This window comes from Macaca thibetana, chromosome 10 (genome assembly GCF_024542745.1).
Source record: "Macaca thibetana thibetana isolate TM-01 chromosome 10, ASM2454274v1, whole genome shotgun sequence".
Classification (NCBI taxonomy): domain Eukaryota; kingdom Metazoa; phylum Chordata; class Mammalia; order Primates; family Cercopithecidae; genus Macaca; species Macaca thibetana.
In genome coordinates, this window is record NC_065587.1 from 14,069,795 (window position 1) to 14,092,500 (window position 22,706).

The 22,706-nt window shown below is 46.9% G+C and overlaps 4 protein-coding genes across 5 annotated transcripts in view; 2 read left to right on the forward strand and 2 right to left on the reverse strand.

The window, feature by feature from the left end:
* Positions 1–22,706, forward strand: part of PVALB (parvalbumin) — a 307,642-nt gene that overhangs the window by 266,614 nt on the left and 18,322 nt on the right. The window lies entirely within an intron of this gene.
* KCTD17 (potassium channel tetramerization domain containing 17) overlaps positions 1–22,706 on the reverse strand; it is a 357,579-nt gene that overhangs the window by 224,245 nt on the left and 110,628 nt on the right. The window lies entirely within an intron of this gene.
* Positions 1–22,706, reverse strand: part of MPST (mercaptopyruvate sulfurtransferase) — a 462,750-nt gene that overhangs the window by 190,473 nt on the left and 249,571 nt on the right. The window lies entirely within an intron of this gene.
* TXN2 (thioredoxin 2) overlaps positions 1–22,706 on the forward strand; it is a 393,736-nt gene that overhangs the window by 19,254 nt on the left and 351,776 nt on the right. The gene's annotated exons all lie outside the window — the stretch shown is intronic.

The following is a 22,706-nucleotide window of genomic DNA, read 5'->3' on the forward strand; positions in this document are numbered from 1 at the left end:
AATGTTGGCTCTACTATCTTATGTTGGGAGACCTCAGACGACTCATAACATTGACCTCTGTTTACTCAATCATAAAATTCAGATGGGGGATGGCTACTGTATGTCTCACAGCACAATTGGAAGAATTGAATGAGTTGATGGCTCTAAAGTGCCTGGCACACCCTAGCTTCCAGTTGGTCTTTCCTTTTTCCCCCTCCTTTAAATTCTTCTCTTGTGTTGGTCCCTCCTCTGCCCCTGGTCTTTTTCCTCCTCCTCTATCATCACCATAATCGATACCACCATTGCCATCCTCATCATCACCACCATCATCATCATCATCGCCATGATCATTGACATCATCATCGCCATCACCAAGCAAGATGAAATATCAACGTTAACAGGAGTTTGGAAGAAAGATTTCTCTGTAGCATGTGATGCTGTTTGATAGCATTCTGCCCACGGTAGAACTTCTTTCAAAATTGGAGTCAGTCCTCTCAAACCCTGCTGCTGCTTTATTGACGAAGTTGATGGAATATTCTAAATCCTTTGTTGTCATTGCAACAATATTCACAGCATCTTCACAGGAGTAGATTTCATCTCAAGAAACCACTCTCTTTGATCATCCGTAAAAAAGCAACTTCTCATCCATTCAGGTTTGATCATGAGATTGCAGCAATGCAGTCGCATCTTCAGGCTCCACTTCTAATTCTAGTTCTCTTGCTATTTCTACCACATCTGCAGTTCCTTCCTCCACTGAAGTCTTGAACTCCTCAAAGTCATCTATGAGGGTTGGAATCAACTTCTTCCAAACTCCTGATAATGCTGATATTGTGACCTCCTCCTATGAATCAAAAATGTGTTGCATGGTGTTTAGAACAATGAATCTTTTCCAGAAGGTTTTCAATTTATTTTGGCCAGATCCATCAGAGGAATCACTGTTTATGGAAGCTGTAGCCTTATGAAATGTGTTTCTTAAATAATAAGACTTGAAAGTTGAAATTACTCCTTGATTCATGGGCTGCAGAATAGTTGAGCTAGCAGGCATGAAAATAACATTAATCTCCTTGTACTCCATCAGAGCCCTTGGGTAACCAGGTACATTATCAATAAGCCATAATATTTTCAAGGGAATCTTTTTTTCTGAACAATCGGTCTCAACAGTGGGTTTAAATGATCAGCAAACCATGCCGTAAACCGATGTACTGCATCCAGGCTTTATTGTTCCATTTATAGAGCACAGGCAGAGTAGATTTAGCATCATTCTTTTTTTTTTTTTTTTTTTTTTGAGACGGAGTCTCGCTCTGTCACCCAGGCTGGAGTGCAGTGGCCGGATCTCAGCTCACTGCAAGCTCCGCCTCCCGGGTTCCCGCCATTCTCCTGCCTCAGCCTCCCGAGTAGCTGGGACTACAGGCGCCTGCCACCTCGCCCGGCTAAGTTTTTGTATTTTTAGTAGAGACGGGGTTTCACTGTGTTAGCCAGGATGGTCTCGATCTCCTGACCTTGTGATCCGCCCGTCTCGGCCTCCCAAAGTGCTGGGATTACAGGCTTGAGCCACCGCGCCCGGCCGATTTAGCATCATTCTTAAGGGCACTAGAATTTTCAGAATGGTAAATGTGCACTGGCTTCAACTTAAAGCTACCAGCTGCATTAGCCCCTAACAATAGAGTCAGCCTGTCCTTTGAAACTTTGCAAGTTGGCATTGCCTTCACCTCTCTAGCTATGAAAGTCCTAGATGGTATCTTCTTCCAACAGAAGGCTGTTTCATCCACATGGAAAGTGTCTTACTTAGTGTAGCCACCTTCATCAATGATCTTAGCCAGATCTTCTGGATAACTTGCTGCAGCTTCTCCATCAGCACCTGCTGCTTCACCTTGCACTTTTATGTTATGGAGACAGCTTCTTTCCTTAAACCTCATGTGTTAACCTCTGCTACGTTCAAGCTTTTCTTCTGAAGCTTGCTCACCTCTCTCAGCCTTCACAGAATTGAAGACAGATAGGGCCTTGCTCTGGATGAGGCTCTGGCGTAAGGGAATGTTGTGACTGGTTGGACTTTCTATCAAGGCCACTCAAACTTTCTCCATATCATCAATAAGATTGTTTCACTTTCTTATCATTCCTGTGCTCCCTGGAGTAGAACTTTTAATTTCCTTCAAGAACTTTTCCTTTGCATTCACAACTGATCTAACTCTCTGGTGCCCATCTTTTGGCCTATCTCAGCTTTTGGCATGCCTTTCTCACTAAGTTTAACCATTTCTAGCTTTTGATTTAAAGTAAGAGACAGGACTTTTCCTTTCATTTGAACACTTAGAGGCCATTGTCGGCTTATTAACTGGCATAATTTCAATACCTTCGTATTTCAGGGAATAGGGAGAAAGACAGGGAATGACCATTCCATGGAGCGGTGAGAACACACACAACATTTATTGATTAAGTTTGCCATCTTACATAGTCATGGCTCATGGCGTCCCAAAGCAATTACAATAGTAACATCGATGATCGCTAATCACAGATCACCATAACAGATATCATAATAATGAAAAAGCTGAAAAGACTGCAAGAATTACCAAAATGTAGCACAGAGACATGAAGTGAGCACACGTTCTTAGAAAAATGGCACCGATAGACTTTCTGGATGCAAGGTTGCCACAAAACTTCAATTTGTGAAACCCAATATCTGCAAAGTGCAACAAAGCAGAACCCAATCAAATGAGGTGTGCTTGTATTCTGAAATGAACATTCCCTTAGGAGAATATTCGTATGTTTATTCATATAATAAAGTCATATAATACATTAAAAATAAAATAATATTTGGAGGCTTACCTCTTAGTGGTGGAATTGCTGGGTCAAAGGGCATATGCTGCTTTTTCTTTTTCTTTCTTTTTTTTTTTTGAGATGGAGTCTTACTCTGTCACCTAGGCTGGAGTGTGGAGTGCAGTGGTGTTATCTCAGCTCACTGCAACCTCTGCCTCCCAGGTTCAAGTGATTCTCCTGCTTCAGCCTCCCAAGTAGCTGGGATTACAAGCACCCACCACTATGCCCGGCTAATTTTGGAATTTTTAGTAGAGATGGGGTTTCGCCATGTTGGCCAGGCTGGTCTTGAACTTCTGACCTCAAAGGATCCACCCACCTTGGCCTCCCAAAGTGCTGGGATTATAGGCATGAGCCACCGTGCCCAGTCACATGTGCATTTTTAATTTGTATGGAAATCACAAAACTTCCCTCCTAAAATAGAAATTTACATTGTCTTAATTCATTGCCATCACTGAATACAACTGTACTTAAACATTTTTGACCATCTGGTAAGTTTAAAAAGTCTCTGATTTTGTATTTCTCTGATGGCAGAGGAGGCTGAGCATATTTTCATACATTTATTGGTCATTTGTATTAATTTTTTTATCACCCTCCTGTCTGTGCCTTAGGACCCTCTTTTCTACTGAACTGTTCATCTTTTTCCTATTGATTATGAGCTCTTTGTAAATCAACAGCATTGGTCCTTTTTCTAGCACTTGTCTGTAAGTATTTTTTGGCCATTTTGTTGTTTGCTTTGGACTTGGTCCGTGGCATTTTTTAAAATCTCGCACAAGTTTTAATTTGCTACAGTAATGTTTGTCAATCTATTTGTTTATCGTTTCTGGGCAGACTCATGTCTTCAGAGCCGTCCCTATCCTTGCCAGCAGATGGAAGGAATTTCCCTGGGTTGCTTGGTGACATGGCAGCCACTAGATGTGTCCCAGGCTCGCCCTCCACCACCTCCATGTGGAGATGCCGCCCCTCAGAAGATTCAGCAAACACAGCCCCTTGGCCTGCTCCAAGAGGGCGGCTGCCCCGCCTTTCACAGCCAACTTCAGGATGCACCCGGCTTTGGTTTTCCCTGACATCCAGCTCCTTTTAAGGAGCTATGCATCTTATACGTTTCTTAATCCTCCAACTAAATTTACCAGCTGTTGCTCACAGCCAAGACATCAGCTAAATTAAACTTTGGAGTGGCAAACACGGTGTATCAGATGCACCTCGGTGAGCCATGGTGGGAGCAGCCACGCCCCATCTGTCCTGAGGGCTGGGGGTCATGCTTTCCCTTCCCTCCTGGAATCCGGCCACAGCAGCATCTCCCTTCCCTCAGAAGCACTAGGGTCCCGCCACCGGGGGATGATAGGTGTGTTGAGTTACTTCCACCATTGAAAAGACTCTTCCTTTCATTCTACAGCTATTTACTGAGGGCTCAATTATTGCCAGGCACTGTTGTGGCAGTGGGGAAACATCTGAGGTTTTCTTTCTCATGAGAGAGAGAAATGAGGAATAAATGAATGTCTAATCCACAGTCGAGCAGCAAGAGAGCCTCAAAGCAAGGGAAGCAGATAGAGAGAGAGAGAAGTGAGGGTAGGGCTGGGTATCCCTTCGGACGTCGTGGCCGGGGAAGGCCTCTGATGAGGTGACATCTGTGTAGAGACTGGAATGAGGTCCTAGACATAGCCATGTGGGTATCTGGGGGATAAGGTTCCAAGGCATGTTCTAGAACCTGAGGGCCATCAGCAGTGAAGGAGGAAGGGCTGGGTGGGAGGAGAGGTGGAGCGAGTCGTGGGAAGATGCTGGCATTCTCCTCCATGTGCTATGGGAAGTGATTCAAGGTTTGAGAATTGGGAGAAGAGTGAGGTGTTTTCCATCTGAAGTGTGTTTGGTTTGCATTTACCCTCTGTGGCAGCCTAGGCACAGGAAACGTCAGACATGGGTTGACGGTAAAAAAGAACGGATGGGCCGGGCACAGTGGCTCATGCCTGTGATCCTAGCACTTTGAGAGGCCGAGGTAGGCGGATCACCTGAGGTCAGGAGTTTGAGACCAGCCTGGCCAACATGGCAAAACCCCGTCTCTACTAAAACAAAACAAAACAAAAACAAAAAACTGGGGCGTGGTGGTGCATGCCTGTAGTCCCAGTTACTCAGGAGGCTGAGGCAAGAGAATCGCTTGAACCTGGGAAACGGAGGTTGCAGTGAGCCAAGATAGCGCCACTGCACTCCAGCCTGTGATGGTGGGGCTTCAGGCACCCCAGAGCAGCTCCTGCGATCCTCTGAGTGAACAGAGTGGGTTTGCCCTATGCTGCTCCCGTCACATATTGGGAACGTGGGTGAAACTCTCCTTGCTCTGGAGACAGTCACAAAGCAGGAAGGTCTACCTAGCTGGAACGTGCATCCCTGTCCTCCGGAGGGAGGAAGCGCTTCCCTCACACCTGGACACTCACGCCCAGCAGGCGCTCCGCTTGGGTCCAGATGTGACCCTGTGTCCTGTTGCAAGGCCCCAGCTGCTCAGCCTGGCCTCTGAGGACCTGCCGGATTGGCAGGGACTGGCCATCCTGTGCAGACACTGCAGACTGGGGCTGGCCCTCAGTGCTGAAGGCTCCCGAGTTGAACTGGCCAGCACACCGAGGCTGGGCCAAAAGTGCAGCCCGGCACCAGCTTGCGAGGAGGCTCCCAGGAGGAACAATTAGAAAGCACCACAAAACACCTGGCGGACAACAGGGGCTGGAGAAATGCCAGTTCCCACTCCAATCACACACAGGCTCAGGCAGCATAATAGCTGTGAGACACGCACGCCACCCAGGTGGTGTTGAAGACAGGTGAGGACCAGCCCAGGAGGAGCCTGACCAGTTGCTGACTTGACAACCTTACTCTCACACACACACACGCACACATACACACATAGACACACACACACACGCACCTCACACACACCACACACACATACATACACACATACATACACACATACACAGACACACACACACACACACACCACACACACATACATACACACATACACAGACACACACACAAACACACAGACACACACACTTATACAGACACACACATACACACACACCACACACATATACCACACACACATACACATACATACACACACCACACATACACACATACACAGACACACACACACACACCACACACACACCACACACCCACACACCACACACACATACATACACACATAGACAGACACACACACACACAGACACACACATACACACACACCACACACACATACACCCACACACACACATATACCACACACATACATGCACAGACCACCACACATACACACACATACACACACTGCCAACACACACATACACACCACACACACACACACACACACACACAGAGTCGGCTCCATATGAATAGGCCCTGATATGGTTTGGCTGTGTCCCCATCCACATCTCATCTTGAATTGCAGCTCCTGTAATTCCCATGTGTTGTTGTGGGAGAGACCAGTGATAGATAATTGAATCATGGGGTCGCATCTTTCCCCTGCTCTTCTTATGATAGTGAATAAGTCTCACGAGATCTGATGGTTTTATAAAGGGGAGTTTCCCTGCACAAGTTCTCTTCTCTCGTCTGCTGCCATTTGAGATGTGCCTTTCACTTTCCACCATGATTCTGAGGCCTTCCAGCAATGTGGAACTGTGAGTCCAATAAACCTCTTTCTTTTGTAAATTGTCCAGTCTCGGGCATGTCTTTATAAGCAGCATGAAAATGGACTAATACAGGCCCCATCACTCATTTCTGCAGAGTGAGGGCCCTGAGGCCCAAATATCACCCCCAGGATTCCATTGTTAAGCCCCAAATTCCACCATTAAATTCCACTTGGATCACAGATGCTGCACATACATGACCATGGCCAAGCCTCTCAATTTTATGTTTATTGAACATACAGAGCAGTAGACATAACTGAAAAGGCGTCTCAGTCATGCCCAGTGTTCCAATAAATTGGAGGTAGAAATTATGCCAATCAGAAAAAATACTGCCTTTTTGACAATCACCAAATCACTAAAGCTTTATGTGTGTAGTCCTACTATTGGAACATCTGCAGATGTCACACATGTAAATGCAACTTGGTGGTCAATTAGAAAATCAACTCACTGTTTCTTTTAACAGATTCTTTAAGCTTCCTGCATAAATCTCACTCCAAATTAACATTAGCTTTCCAAAGAGAAAAGAGCATTCTGTGACCATTTCCACTGCAATTTAATCCTTTTTTAGTTCCCAGAATGATGGCAAAGCCATCAGGAGTGAGGATGATGGCTCAGCATTTTTGGAGCCTTCTGAATATATCAAAGGGAGAAGCTAGAGGTTAAAACAGCCCTCAATAGAGGAGCCTGTCATGTCAAAGGAATATGCAGGAAGGCTGAGCAGATTAATTTCCTCCTGGTATAAAATATTCCTTCTGATCATAAAGAATTCTGCTCAGAAGTAACTCCAGCAAACCATGAAACTGTTCCGAGAGGGGCTAAGTGGCAAATCACAGCTTTGATGGTGACAAAAAAGAAAGAAAGTGAGATCACTGGATTCAACTTTGTCCTTTCCTTGCATTCTTCAAAAGCAAAATCTCCAGTCTCCCTCCTCGTCTCCCCCTACCCAAGAACTGCACTTTTCTCATGTCCTAATATGAACAAAATGATTCATGACCAGATGAGCAGACAGCCAGATAACTCTAAGGAAGAAAGAAGGCCAAAAGGCTAAGATGAAAACACAGGATGGAGAAACTCTGCCTGGCTCCAGCTGCCTCTCTCAACGTCCACCATCCTACATCTGGCAACAGGAGTTCCCCAAGTGTCACGGGAGATGCTCCAGCAGAAAAGGTCCAGGAGCTACAGGACAATAGGACGTTACAGGCCTCTTCTTTCCTCTTGGAGAGAAGGCTGCAATGAAAGAATCTTGTTTGCCTTTTATTTTTCCATTGTGTATTTACTTTTCTTTTTCTTTCTCTTTTCTTTTTCTTTTTTTTTTTTTTTAAGAGACAGAGTCTCCCCCTGTCACCCAGGCTGGAGTGCAGTGGCACAATCTTGGCTCACTGCAACCTCTACCTCCTAGATACAAGCAATTCTCCTGCCTCAGCCTCCTGAGTAGCTAGGATTACAGGCACATGCCACCATGCCCAGCTAATTTTTGTATTTTAGTACAGTTGGGGTTTCACCATGTTGGCCAGGCTGGTCTTGAACTCCTGACCTCAGATAATCTGCCCACTTCAGCCTCCCAAAGTGCTGGGCTTACAGGAATGATCCATGGTGCATTTCTTGAATGTATTTGGCCATGGAATGCTCTGTTCATCAAACATCTGTAACAGTCTGTTAAAATGCCAGTATTTCTACCTCGGTTTTAGCTGAGGGTCTATGATAAGAGCTGCCATCTATTCTCACATTCCAAAGTGAGATTCCAGTCCCTGAAACTTGGGGAATTGTTTGTTACTGCAGCACAACTGAGTCCGTGCGGACTGATACAGATGAGCACCAGACACGAGCCTGGCCCATCAGACACTGTTACCTGCATATTTCAAATGGGACATTTTTTCTTAAAAGGCCAGAGAGCAAGCAGGTTTTGTGGGCCAGGGTCATTTGGACACAGACTACAGTTTGCTAAGCCCCTCATGCTGGACTTGCAAAGGAGAAGGTAAAAAACCAGTTTCGTGGCTCTTGGCTTTTCGTGCATTGGAAGGTATAAAAGGGTTAAAGTTGGAGAGGTAGAGAAGTCAAAGTTTGCAGGTTGTTCTTTAGAGACAGCTTTTGGAGTACTGTGATCCCCCAATCCTAAAGAGAAACTGTTAGGTGTGGTTCAATGATCTATTACCATGGAAAACCCATCCTAAACCTCAATCTTCAATGGTAGACTATCTCTAAGGATTCTTCAGGTTGGTAGTTGGATAGTGGCTTTGCTGCTGCTGGTGCCATCTGGGGTCACTCATATGGCTACACTCGGCCAGGATTTTGGCTGCCACTGGAAGCTCAAGGTGGTGCCACGTCTGCCTTTCCCACTACAGGCTCCCATCACACCAGGCTCCAGCTGGGCCAGGGGCAAAGCTTTACCTCTGAACAGAGTTTGGGGTTTTGATTATTAAACAAGACTGGACATGCTAGTTATCCAATTGACAGATATGTGTGGCTACCTACACGAAAACTTTTTTATTACCTGAGTAAAAAGATTTCCTCCGGGATTGGGGAAAGGACTAGCCCTACAACATCAGAACGAGGGCAGGGGGAGGTAAATTACTTTCTGGTTATCCCCGCTCAGTTGATGTGACACTTAGCACATTTCCCAAGCAATGTCTCTGGAATGGAAATAGGTACATATTTAAGTACCCACGTGACCCATAGGTACCTACTTCCATTTCAGAGACATTGCTTGGAAAAGACCCTCAGGGAAAATTAGGATGCGCTGGAGCCTCTAACACCAGCAGACGCTGGTTCGCATGGTGATGTGTGAGCTCTCGTTTCTGGTTCCATCTATGAGACTCTATTCCCACACTCTGTGGACAAGATACAAGTTCGCATACCTGTACGACGATGTGGTGGCTCATTGAACGGGATTTGAGGTTGAAAAAATCAAGGTTCTGGCCAGGCTTGGTTGCTGGCACCTGTCATCCCAGCACTTTGGGAGGATCGCTTGAGCTCGGGAGTTCAAGACCAGCCTAGGCAACATAGCAAGACCCCATTTCTACAAATAAAATAAAATAAAATAAAAACCTAGGTTTACATCCCAACCACTCTCCAGTTCTTATCCATGGGATCTATAAAAATTCACAGTTCCTCCGAGCTTTAGTTTTCTCATCCATAAACTAGGCATAATGATGCCCCCCTCACAGGGTTGTTAGGAGAATGAAATGAGATAATCGTGCAAAGCATTCAGCTGGTGCGGAGGAAATCCTTGTCACCATGTCAGTGTCTAATGCTATAAATGGGGAGAACTGCATCTGTCTGGAATTGCTGTGTACACACATGTTCTGCTCAGGAAAGCATCAGCAGGAGCTGCTAACATTGGCTGCCTTTGGGGAGGGAACCGCATGGCTGAGAAGAGGCAAGGGGAAGACTTTTCATTGTTTAACTCTTTTGTACCTTTTGAATTTTGAAGCATATAAATGTATTAATTATTCTCAACATACACTTAAATGTTTTTTAATATTTTATTATGGGCCGGGCACGGTGGCTCAAGCCTGTAATCCCAGCACTTTGGGAGGCCGAGACGGGCGGATCACGAGGTCAGGAGATCGAGACCATCCTGGCTAACACGGTGAAACCCCGTCTCTACTAAAAATACAAAAAAAAAAAAACTAGCCGGGTGAGGTGGCGGGCACCTGTAGTCCCAGCTACTCGGGAGACTGAGGCAGGAGAATGGCATAAGCCCGGGAGGCGGAGCTTGCAGTGAGCTGAGATCCGGCCACTGTACTCCAGCCTGGGCAGCAGAGCGAGACTCCGTCTTAAAAAAAAAAAAAAAAAATTATTATGAAAATTTTCAAACCTACAGAAAAGTTGAAAGACTTTTAAAATGAGCGTCCTGTACCCACTGCTATGGATCGGTCATGGCCATTCTACTAAACTAGTTTTATCTCATATCTATTAAACTTTTTAAATAAAATGGATCTATCTCTGAGGCCTAGGGAAGTTTCTTTACTTATTAGGGTCTGTATATTCCCTCTGTGAAATGCTAAGTGTGGGGTATTATCCCTGTTACTCACCACACCCAAGGTAAATCTGAGTGGGCTGTTGGCTGTCTTGCCTATATGTCATATGTCATAAGCACCCCTTGGGGTGGCTTCGTGGTTTAAAACAGTCCTCTCTCTCTCTTTTTTTTTTTTTTTTTTTTGAGACCGAGTCTCACTCTGTCACCCAGGCTGGAGTGCAATGGCACGATCTCAGCTCACTGCAACCTTCACCTCCTAGGTTCAAGTGATTCTCCTGCCTCAGCCTCCTGGTTAGCTGGGATTACAGGCACACACCACCATGCCTGGCTAATTTTTGTATTTTTAGTAGAGATGGGGTTTCGCCATGTTGGTCAGGCTGGTCTTGAACTCCTGACCTCAGATGATCCACCCACCTCGGCCTCCCAAAATGGTGGGATTATAGGTGTGAGCCACCGTGCCTGGCCCAGTTCTCTCTCCTTGAAAACAACCCCACCACACATGTGTGAGCTCCAAGTGGCTACAGATGCACCATGGCCTCATCCCCCTCCAACTTCACCCCCAGCAGTAACCCAGGGATGGTGGAGTGGATAGCCTCTCATTTTCTTTGTGCCGGTCACCATGCTAAGCAATTTGCATGCACTATCTTAGTACGAATAACAACTTCATAAAGTAAAGTATGAGTCAGTGCTTCATTATACATTGCTTTACAACAAACTATAACAAAGTATAGTGGCTTAAAACAACAATTATTTTATCATCTCTCTAAATTCCGTAATCTGAACTGCGCTCAACTGGGTGGTTCTTCTGTTCTTACCTGTGGTCACTCATGTGGCTGCAATCAGCTGAGGGTGGGCTCAGCTAAGACACTGGGAAGCTGGGCTTTCATCTCTCTGTGTGGTCTCTGGGCCTCTCATTCTCATGTGGCATCTCCATATGGTGTCTCCAGCAGGGCATCTGAATTTACCCGGCATATCTGGGATCCCAAGAGCATGGAAGCTGTCAGGACCTCTTCAAGCTTAGGACCAGAGCAGGCACAGTGTCCCTTCCACCCCATTCCATTGTTTAAAGCAAGCTGCAAGCCCTGACCACAGCCAAGAAAAGGTGGCAATAAAGCAAGTTGCAAGGACCATCTACAGTCAAGGAAAGGTGGCAATACAAAGGTATGAATACTTAAAAGCACAGTTTATCAGAAACCGCTGATATAATAGACGACCACAGTCAAGATTCTTTCTATTGCAAGTAAAATAAACTTCACTCATACTAACTAAGGGTTTTTAAAAAAATAGATTGGGGGAGGATGATTTATTAGCTTTGTAACTGAAAGCCCAGGTGTGCATTTGTCTTTAGGAATAGATGGATTGAGGGGCTCATTGATATCATCAAGGTTTTATCTTTCTTTTCATTTCTCAGACAGATCCTCTCTTAGTGGTGGGTAAAATGGCTGCCCACATTTCTAGAACCTTATCAGCTCAGCAAGCATACAATGGTATGAATACTTAAAAGCATGGTTTATCCAATACACTACCATAGTCAAGATTCTTTCTACTGCAAGTGAAATAAACTTGACTCATACTAACTAAAGGTTTTTTAAAAAATGGACTGGGGGAAGATGAAGTAGGTGGGTTATGCCCATTTGACAGATGGGGAAACTGAACTCGGGCAGTCAGAGCGTTTCCTCATGTTCAGTGGTAAGTTTAGAATTTGTAGTACGTTTCCTTCCATTGCAATGTGTAGGCAGGGAAAAGAGAGGAGGGAGTTCAGGGGTCAGTCTGTGTTTTTGGCTTAGACAGCTGAGGTTTCTGTAATCACATGTGGACCTGGAATTTTAATTCCACTTCCATCCTGGAATTTGCTGTCGCCAGGGAGCTGCTTGCTCAGGGCTCCTCAACCTGGGGAGTGGGGCCCTCACCTACCCCCTCGCTCCAAGGTCACTCAACTGGACTTTGCCCTGGCCCTGCAGAATAATCCTGGTCACTCTCCTCACTCCTGCCTCCCACCCTCTGGAGGTGGAGGGGCACGAGCCACAACATGTGGTCGGACTGAATTCCAGTGGCAGCGTCACTTCCTACCCTATACTCCCCCTCCTGATACCTGCTCACCCTTCAGCCTGCAACACCAAGAAATGGAACTCTTTCTTTCTTGCTTGTCTGCAACATATTTTAAGAATCTGGGTAGCAATCTGGCATTATTTAAAGTTCATTTACTGAAGCATCTGTTCAGAATCGGCAAAGGTTGAATGTATGTGTATTTATATTACAGGACATTATTATCCAGTAAGGTGTGTATATTACACAAGCAGGGAATCATGGTGATCTGCCTGGTACAGTGGCCTCTTATTGGCATATTTTGTGACCCACTCTCTGCTTAGGTTGTTGAATTCATGTATTCATTTCACTCTCACAACACTTGAGTGGAGGACTCTCAGGAGTCCCGATTGACAGAAGTGGAAACGGAAGCTCAGGGAGGTCAAGTCTTTCTGCAAGTGTCACACAGCTAGAGCTAGCAGCTGAGCCTGAATATTCTTTCATCTCCACTGTGTAACAGCAGCAGTCACCACTGACCCCAAACACTCACCCCCGGGACTCATCTCCTCTCTACTCAGCTACCCCTCTTCCCCGACCCTGCACCAGTTGGGCACACCCAGTGGACACCAGTTTGCCCCACAACCAAGATATTCTTTCCATTCTATTGCTCATATGGTTGGTGAGATCATTTGAAAATATTCAGAAGTGGCCAAAACTAGGAGAAAAGCAAAACCAATATAATGCAAATAATAATAAGTACAAAAGTTCAAAGGTTCACAGGGGATGTAATAATACATCCAAGACTCCTTGGCACAGCCCCATAAGGACAATATTATTTTCATTCTTCAGATGTGAAACTGTTGTTCCTAAAGAGTAAATAATTTGTCCCAAGGTCACAGAGCTAGTAGGTTGGCTGAGCCAGATATTGAACCCAGGTCAATGTGGCACCGAAATCAATGCAGTTTCCTTTCCACCCTGCTGCGAAAGGGCCCCTGAGCTCGACAAGCTCATAGTCACGTTGGGAGAAGACAATTCCATGGATAATTGCTCCACAGCAAACACAGGTCACAGTAAACACAGGTCAGTATGAGAGTGGTGTGTGAGCAGGAAGAAGAAATCAAGGAGGGTTTCTGGGAAGAGGTGATGCCTGAACTGAGTTATACAGGGTGAATGGCAGGTGCAGTGAGCTTACAGGAGGGAGAAGTCAGGACAATGCCAGAGGAAGTAGCACGCTGTCACTGCCAGCCATTACTGCAAGCCATTGTCACAGTGGTCTATGTTACCCTTCAGGGTAAACCAAAGGTAACGTCTCCCTTGTATGTGACTCACATGGCTATATCAGTGATATGGTTTGGCTCTGGGTCCCCACCCAAACCTCATATCAAATTGTAATCCCCAGTGTTGGAGGAAGGACCTGGTGGGAGGTGACTGGATCATGGAGGCGGTCTCTAATGGTTTAGCACCATCCCCTTAAGGCTGTCTTATGATAGAGTTCTCCTGAGATCTGCTTGTTTAAAACCGTGTGGCACCTCCCCACCCCTGCCTCCTGCTCCCGCCTTGTAAGGCGTGCTGGCTTCCCCTTTGCCCTTCCGCCATGATTGTAGGTTTCCTAAGGCCTCCCCAGAAGCAGAAGCCTGTACAGCCTGCAGAACCGTGAGCCAATGAAACCTCTTTTCTTTATAAATCACCCAGTCTCCGGTATGCCTTTACAGTAGTGTGAGAAAGGACTAATACAATCAGTAAAAGTGACGGTCATCTGATATGCTGTCATCTATCAGATTCACTACAAATCTTGTGGGGAGAATGGGAGATGTTTTTAACTGAAGTGAAATTCATATAGCATAAAATTAACCACTTTAAAGTAGACAATTGAGTGGCATCTAATGCCTTCAGAGCTCAGAGTGTGCAGAATATTGTGCGACCACCACTCTCTCTGGTTCCAAACCATTTTTATCACCCCACGATGCTGTGACCTCAACACCCATTAAGTAGTTGACCTCAATAAGCTCATAGGTGGAGAGCAGACAATTCCATGGATAATTGCTCCACAGCAATGATCATAGTAAACAGAGGTGAATATAAGAGTGGTATGTGAGCAGGAAGAAGTAATCAAGGAGGCCTGAGCATCACCTCTTCCCAGAAGCCCTCCTTGATTATTTGTTGCCACTTTGACCTGGTTCCAATAAAGCCCATTAAGCAGCTACTCCCTGTTCCTCCTTCCCTCCAGCCCCTGCTTTCTGTCTCCAGATTGACCTAGTCTGGATATTTCATACATATACGTGGTGTGACCTTGTGTGTCTGGCGTCTTTCACCGAGCATAATTTAATATTTTACACATTTTCTAGTTGAGGAGGAGAGGGCAGAGCTCACACTGTGGTCTACAGTTGACACAGCATCTCCCACTCTCTCTCCCTTCTACCTTGTTCTTATCCCTTTAGACACGTCCTGCCCTCCTTTGAGGGCCCAGAAGTCAGATCCACAGGCCTGGGTAAGTCCCTCCTCTGCCATTTTCCTTGGACATCTTATGCCCTTTCTGAACCTCAGGCTTCCCATCTGTCAAATGTCATGATTGACAAACGATGTGAATATACCTAACAGAACTGAATTCAACACTTACAAATGGTTAAGATGGTGAATTGTGTGTGTTTCTTTTACCATAATCTAAAAATGAATACAAGGGAAAACCTTTAGAAAATGAGATGGTTGGATTGGTGACTAGGGGCCCCCTAATCCTGTAGAATCGTGAGACCAAGCATTCCTGATTGAGACTGAGGGAGAAGAAAGGCAAGACAAGGAGACAGAAGGGAATGGAACAAAGGAGGAGAGCTATAGCGGTGGGAGGAGGAGGAGGAGGAAAAGGAGAAGGAGGAAGGAAAGGGGTGGGCCATTCTGCTTCCCCAGTTCATTTCCTCTCTGCCTCGATTGGTACTTGTTTTTATTTCTCAATTCTCAGCCATTGTCATTCTACAAATCTTGGTCCTAAACCCCAACACGAGCTGTGGGTTAGTCTGCAGTATTGAAACAAAATGGGAACTACTGGGTTTTCAAACTGATTCAGCCTCTGAATTAAAAAACATTTTTTCTCAGTCGACTTTGACCCAGAATCAGGATGGAAGCAATAAAGATTTAATAAGAAAAAACTGGTTCAACGATGTCCTTAAAACCTACCAACTGTATTACCTGGAGCCTTTACACTGGTACCAACATCAAGCATCCCCCTCTTGGCTGAAGGAACACCAAGGCAGATAGCGACCATACATTCTGGATTTGCTCAGCCAGTTTCAAATACCCAGTTCCCTGTTCCCAGAGCACCCTCCCTTATCGAAATGTGAGCTGCCATTTTGGATCAGGAATTAAGATTCCTGGGGACAGGAGGCTATAGCTCCCAGGGAAGGCCACAGTTCCTGGAAGACTAATTACACACCAGCAGGTGCCTCTAAAGTGCAGGTGAATAAATGGGTTTTGACAGCACTGTAAGTAGGAATCCAAGAATGTCTTAGAGAAGAACCACTGTACACACAGAGCCAAAAATAAAAATATCCCCCATTTGATTTATTCTCCTTGGAGACTGTCCTGGAAAGAAGCTGAACGCTATGGTGGTGCTTCAAAGTCCCAGCTGAAAAGGCAACTGGAAGCAGAGAGAACAAGCAGAATAATAGGAGGCTGTTATCGAGGCAAATGCACAGTTCTAGGAAGGGCATGAGGTCAGGGGGAAGAAACCCAGGAGGACTTCTGGTAAGAGGTGACATTCGAGCTAAAACATGAAGGATGATCAGCAGGTAGATAGTCCAGCAGGAGTGAGAGGGCAGAAAACCTCTGAAATCAATGGTAACCATGGTTGTATTTGGGTAGCAAGGGATTACTGGTGACACGCCCCCCACCCCCACCCCTGGCCCTGTTTAGCTCCTTGATTTTCTATTGTTTCTTTAAAGAGTACATGTCATATTTATAATCACATTTTTTTAAAGCAGGGAAATGTCGCAGTTTCAAAGGATTTCGAGAGTTTTCATGAGCACATGGGCTGACATCTGCATTGTGATCACAGGAATGGAGACCCTCTCCTTCGTGAGCCCTCAGCAGGTTCTTTCCTTTGCCAGGTGTGTTAGCCAGCTCGGGAGGGGGCCTGAACAACAGAAATGGATCCTCACCCTTCTCAAGGCCAGAAGTCTGAGATCAAGGTGCTTTCTTCTGAGGCCTCTCTTTGGCTGTAGATAACTGTCTCCTCCCTCTGCTTGTCTGTGTCCTAATCTCCTCCACTTGTAAGGACACAAGTCACACTGGATTAGGACTCATTCTAAAGACCTCCTTTTAATTTAATCACTGTCGTAAAGATCCTGTCTCCAAATGCAGTCCCATTCTGAGGTACTGAGGGTTAGGGCTTTGACATAGGAATTTTGGGGGGACAAAGCCAGCCGGTAGCACCGGGGTATAGATAAGTGGTTAGAGGTGAGCCCTGGATTTTTCCCTTTTGCTATGGGAGAGTTCAGAGCATTAGAACTTGCCTGATTTTGATGCAAAGGAGCCGGATGCTGAAGAGGAAACACGTGGGTTGTTGGAATGGCTCTGAAGGGTCAGCCACTGGCCCTCCCAAGAGCCAAGGAAGAGCACTAGATGGGAGGCCCCAAAAAACACATGGAGGCTGGGTGCAGTGGCTTATGCCTGTAATCCCAATGCACTGGGAGGCCAAGGTGGAAGGATCACATGAGGTTGGGAATTTAAGGTTGCGGTGAGCTACGATCATGCCAGTGCACCCTGTCTCTAAAGAAAAAAAGAAACACGCACACACACGCAAACTAATCATCCTCCCCCTCAACACACATGCAAACACACATCATACACAGACACTGCATACACACACACACCATACACAGACACGCCATACACACACACACCATACATAGACACACAAACACACACCATACATAGACGCGCCATACACAAACACACACCATACATAGACGCGCCATACACAAACACACACCACACACAGACACACCACACACACACATGCCACACACACACATGCCACACACACACACCACACACACACTCTACACACAGACACACCACACACACACATACCACACACACCACACACAGACACCCCACACACAGATACACATACCACACACACCACACAGACACACCACACACAGACACACCACCACATACCAAACACACACTCCACACACACCACACACAGACACACCACACAGATGCAGGCACACACGGACACACCTCCGTCAAGGATCATTCTACTCTGTTGCAGGGTGTGGGCTGTGCCAGTGATGGGGGCAAGAGGGACTGAGCGGGAGGGGACTGAGGAAGACAGGATACAGTAAGAGGGGACAGCGCCTTTGTAATCCAGTCAGAGCTGGGGCAAAGATGCCTTGGGGCCAAGCGTTCTCACCTCCTGTGGGCCAGCCTCCCTCGGCTCCTCCAGGCCCACCCGAGAAGGGAGAACCCAGAGACCTCCTCTTTCCAATCCTCCCCTGCCTTCTGAGTACACGCCTCCCTCTTGCGCCCTCAGCCCATGACCTCAGCCATGATCTTAGGGTGTTATGCTCCTTTTTCACACTCCAGCCCACATGGGGCGCTAACCCCTTCCCAGGGTTCCTCTGGGCACCACTGGGATGGGGTGGAGCCTTCCAGGGCATAACACAAACCCAGGTGGCCAAGAGCTCCATTCACTCCAGCCCCTTGAGCCCTAACCCCACCCTCTTTCCAGAGCCCCAGGCCCTTCCGGACCACAGTGCATCTGAGCCCCTAACCCCAGCCCCTTCCAGTGTTCACATTCTCCAATTGTCCTCTTCTTCCCCTCCGTGAGGCTTCTCATTTCCCCAGCAAGGACACTGGGTCCTGGTCTCGGAGACCTTCCTGGAGAGTCAGCGGTTTTCAGAGGTGGGCACCCCTGGCTCTCCAGGTTTCTATGCATAAAGCTATTCCAGGTCCTCTCATTCAGGAGCAGGCCAGGATCAAGGTCAGCTCCTCACAACAGCAACCCCATTATCATTTGTGTTGGATTTTATAGCCTTTCTCAGACACAATCTCATTTCGTATTCACCACGGCTTCCTCTTTAGCTCCATTTTACAGGTGGAAAAACTGAGACCCAGAGAGATGAACCAGCTGACTCAGGACCACACAGTGGGCAAGTGGATGGAGCCGAGGCAGGGACCCAGGGCCATCTGTCTGCGTGCCCCTGCCATCCTCACAACTGTCTTCCCTATAACTGTTCTCTCCTGGGGGGAAATCATGCTTAAGCATGGATAAGGGGAGGAAGGAGAAACAAGGCTACAGGCTCAAGATCTGGCTCTCAGGAATGCAGAGATTCCTTTGAGTTAACACACATCATCCCACAGGGCTGATCTCATCGATATCATTAGATCCTGCAATGTCCACACAGCCTGCCGGGGCCCTGGACGTGGGGAACTCTGTATCCTGTTTCCAGCCACAGCAGGTGGAAATAGTGTGAACTAATGAAATAGCGGCAGCGAAGCTAACAGCTGAATACTTGTCTCCTGGCAGACGGCAGCTGACAGACTGCTGTCCTGCACACACTGGTCTCCCCCCCCCCACCAGCTGGGAGGCCAGAGCGGGTTTCGGGGAGAGCACTGGACGTGAGTGGAGGCAGACAGATCAGGCTCTGGTCCTGGTGAGCTGCGTGACCTTGGGCAAGTAACTTGACTTCTCTGAACCTCAGTTTGGTTCATCCATAAAAACTTTTCATCTGTAAAAAAAAAGAAAAAGATAATGGGATCCACTCTGGTAACATATATGTTACTGCAACTATGTGGATGTGCTTGGCTAAAGACCACACCTCGTTTTAGGGGATAGAAGGGGGCGTCAGTGTGAGACTGTGGCATCTGCCCGCCTACTCAGGGTCCTCCTCCCTGCTCACAGTAAGAAAGCCTGAAGCTAGAGGAAAATTCCACTGGGCACTGCTGCTACCTTTAAGCAGAAGGTCCTAGGCAGGTGGGAGTCCATAAGGTCTCATGCAGAGCAGGATGGGGCTGGGTAGGGGGGCCTTAGGTCCAGGAAAGCAACTTTGGGCACAGATTGAATCATGCTCTAGAAGTTTGATGCAGGCAAACTGTCATTACACTCACCAAGGACTTAGGGCATGAACCTCCCGTGTGCCTGGCACACTTAGGCAGCCCCCAGGGACTCACCTCCACAATGACTTCATGGGCTTTGACTTCTCAAAGCCCCTCACCTCTCTGTCCAGGGACGTCTCCCTCTCCAGGCCATTCCAATGGCGTTGACATTCTGCCTCTTCCAAGCCTGAAGGGTATCTCGTGCCGCAGGCCTGTGCTCCCTTCGTCATCAATAGTGACAGGTTCAGGGATGATATGGGCCAAACTGAGCTCATCACGACTGGCGAATGCAACTCTGGGACTTTATTTTTATTTTATTTTATTTTATTTTATTTTATTTTATTTTATTTTGAGATGGAGTCTCGCTCTGTCACAAGACTGGCGTGCAGTGGCGCGATCTCGGCTCACTGCAACCTCCACCTCCTAGGTTCAAACGATTCTTCTGCTTCAGCCTCCCGAGTAGCTGGGACTACAGGCACACACCACCACGTCTGGCTAATTTTTGTATAGCTCTGGGACTTTTGAGCAAGCTCTCAGGCAGTAGACTCCTTTTCCCCCAAAGGACTTGGACCTGAAAGTTTGTAGCATTGCAGGGACGGCCATCTTGACACCCTCAGGGGACAACCAGTTTGAGAGAGTGGCACAAGGTATTGCTGAGAAGTAAGAGAAACAGCATCTTCCTGACAGCATTTGGGTTCTGGATCAAACCATGCTTGAACCTTCGTGGACTTTTCAGTTGCGTGAGTTAACAAACCCCGCACTGTCTTAAGCCAGCCCAGGTCAGATTTTCTCATCACTTACAGGCAAAAACAGACCTGACTGATAAACCCATTTTCTGGCATCAAGGCCCTTGTCTAATTAACCAAATTAATAAAATGAAGGCTGCTTCAATTAGCACAGATTCAGAGAAAAAAAAAAAAACTGGATCATGTTTCCAGATATATGACTCAGGTTTTAGGACATCTCTACCCTACTTTAAGTATTGTAGAGGGAAAGATGCTCCAGAATCAGAAAGTGCTCAGTTTAAATCCACTTACTTCCTACCTGTGTGACCTTAGGTAAGTCACTAAACCTCTCTGAGATTCTATTTCTTTGAACGTCTGAGATAAAGTACATAAAGCACTAGGTACAGAGTAGGTGCTCAATAAATGCACCCCCCCCCCACACACACACACACACATACACACGCGCAATATGGTTCAGCCCATCTAGATTTGCTTAATTAGAGGTACATGAAGAAGACCTATGGGGACAAAGAGGAAGGCCATCTGGGCTCCCGAGAATTCACCCATGGTACATGCTGCCCCGGTCTTCTGGCCTTATTCTAGAAGCAGGATAGTGTGGTAGAAAGGAGCAAGTGCTTTCGAGTTAGAGAACCTGGGCTGAAATCCTACCTCCATTCTGTGATCTTAGGCAAGTTGCCCAACCTCTCTGAGCCTTGTTCTTCCATCATTAGTAAAAAAGAGAAGGTTTTGGCTACCTCTTAAGGAGATACAAGAATCAAAGTGTGATGCTGTGCATACAGAATCCAGCACACTGTTCAACAAACAAGTGTGATTATTTTCCCAGGCCCCAGTCAGGGATCTTCCTCAAGGGTTCATCCTCAAGGTTCTCCTGCATCCGGCTGCCTGAGCTCAGCCATGCCCACAACCTGACGAGGTCAACTCCTTGACCTCTCATGACCACCAAAGCCCCATGGGTCTAGCCCTGACCTCACTCCAGAGTTCAGACACATCTCCACTAGGGCATCCTTCAGGCCCCCTAAACCCAGCACCAGCTCTTGTCTCCTCCACTATTCTCTGGAGGATTTGGGTAAGTCATCCTGGCCTTGGTTTCTTCATCTATAACACGATGTCACTTGTAGAAGGTTATAGCCAATCACCGAGGAGGCTGTCCCAGCCCTAACATCCTAGGATTCAACACCACTCACTGTGTCATCCCCCCAACTGAGCTCTACCTCCTCCCTACACTCCCCACCTTCAAAATCAACACGTTCCTTCTTCAGCAAGCCCCAGCTTGAAAATTTAGGGTCAGCTTGGATTTGTCCCTCTTGTTCATGCCACAGCCCCAATTCTGGAAGATTCTCTCCAAGAGATACTCCCCTATCTGCACACTCCTCCCTGTTGCCACCACCAGCAACCTCGCTCAGGCCCCAGCACCACACCTGAAGGAGTCCCCAGCCCCAGCTTCCCCCATGCAGCCTGCCCTCGACCCTTTCTATCCATGGAGCTTCCAAACAGCCTTTGCATGGAGCCTGGGATTCCTCATGTCATTGTCAAGAACTAGACCCCACCATTGACAGTCTCAGTGCCCTGGAGATTCTTTTCAGGTTAGGGATGAGGAGAGGAACATTTTATGGTGCTCAGGTTAGATATTCACTATGTATTAATTAAATTCGTTTGGTCATTCATGCTTCTCAAAACACATCCCTTGGATGTTCATCTCCAATCCAAGACAGACAACATCAGAGATCTCTTTGCAAATCATGAAGGGCTGGGGCCTTTGCGACTCAATGTCACACCCTTGTGACATTTTGCAAACAATTTCAGGGAGTCCATCTTCCCCCGGCCCTAGATAGAGCACAGTTTACTTCTGATTGAGCTCATGTTACAGATGGAAAGACTGAGAAAGAGAGAAGAAGGGACTTGTCTGAGACTATGCAGAACATCTCCTCCTACCAGGCACTAGATCCTTGCACAAAAGTGCTGAGTCCGCTCCCAGCCCCAGGCCCATGGCTTTGAGCAGCAGGTCACTTAACATCTAATGTCTTCATGCTGTTTCCTCATCTGTGCAAGAACAGCCATGTCTACCTGGCGAGGCTGTAGTGAGAGATCATATAAGCGTAGGAACGGGGCTCAGCCCCGTTCTAGTTTCATTCTTTTCCTTGCTGTTTCTCTTCCTTTCCTGGCAGGATATGGAAGAAGGAAACATCGCTGCCATCTACAGTAGTCACAGAAGGCTTTATGGAGGAGGTGAGCCGTGCCTGGGCCTCAATTTTGGGTGCTGGAGGGAAGCAGGGGCCAAGAGTTATTAATAGGCTTGGCCTGATGGGCCCAGGGAGACTGAATGTGATACAGACACCCAGCACCATGGTTGGGGAGTACCTGACACCGGAAGGGGAGGGGGCTGGGGGCTACGGGGAGTGC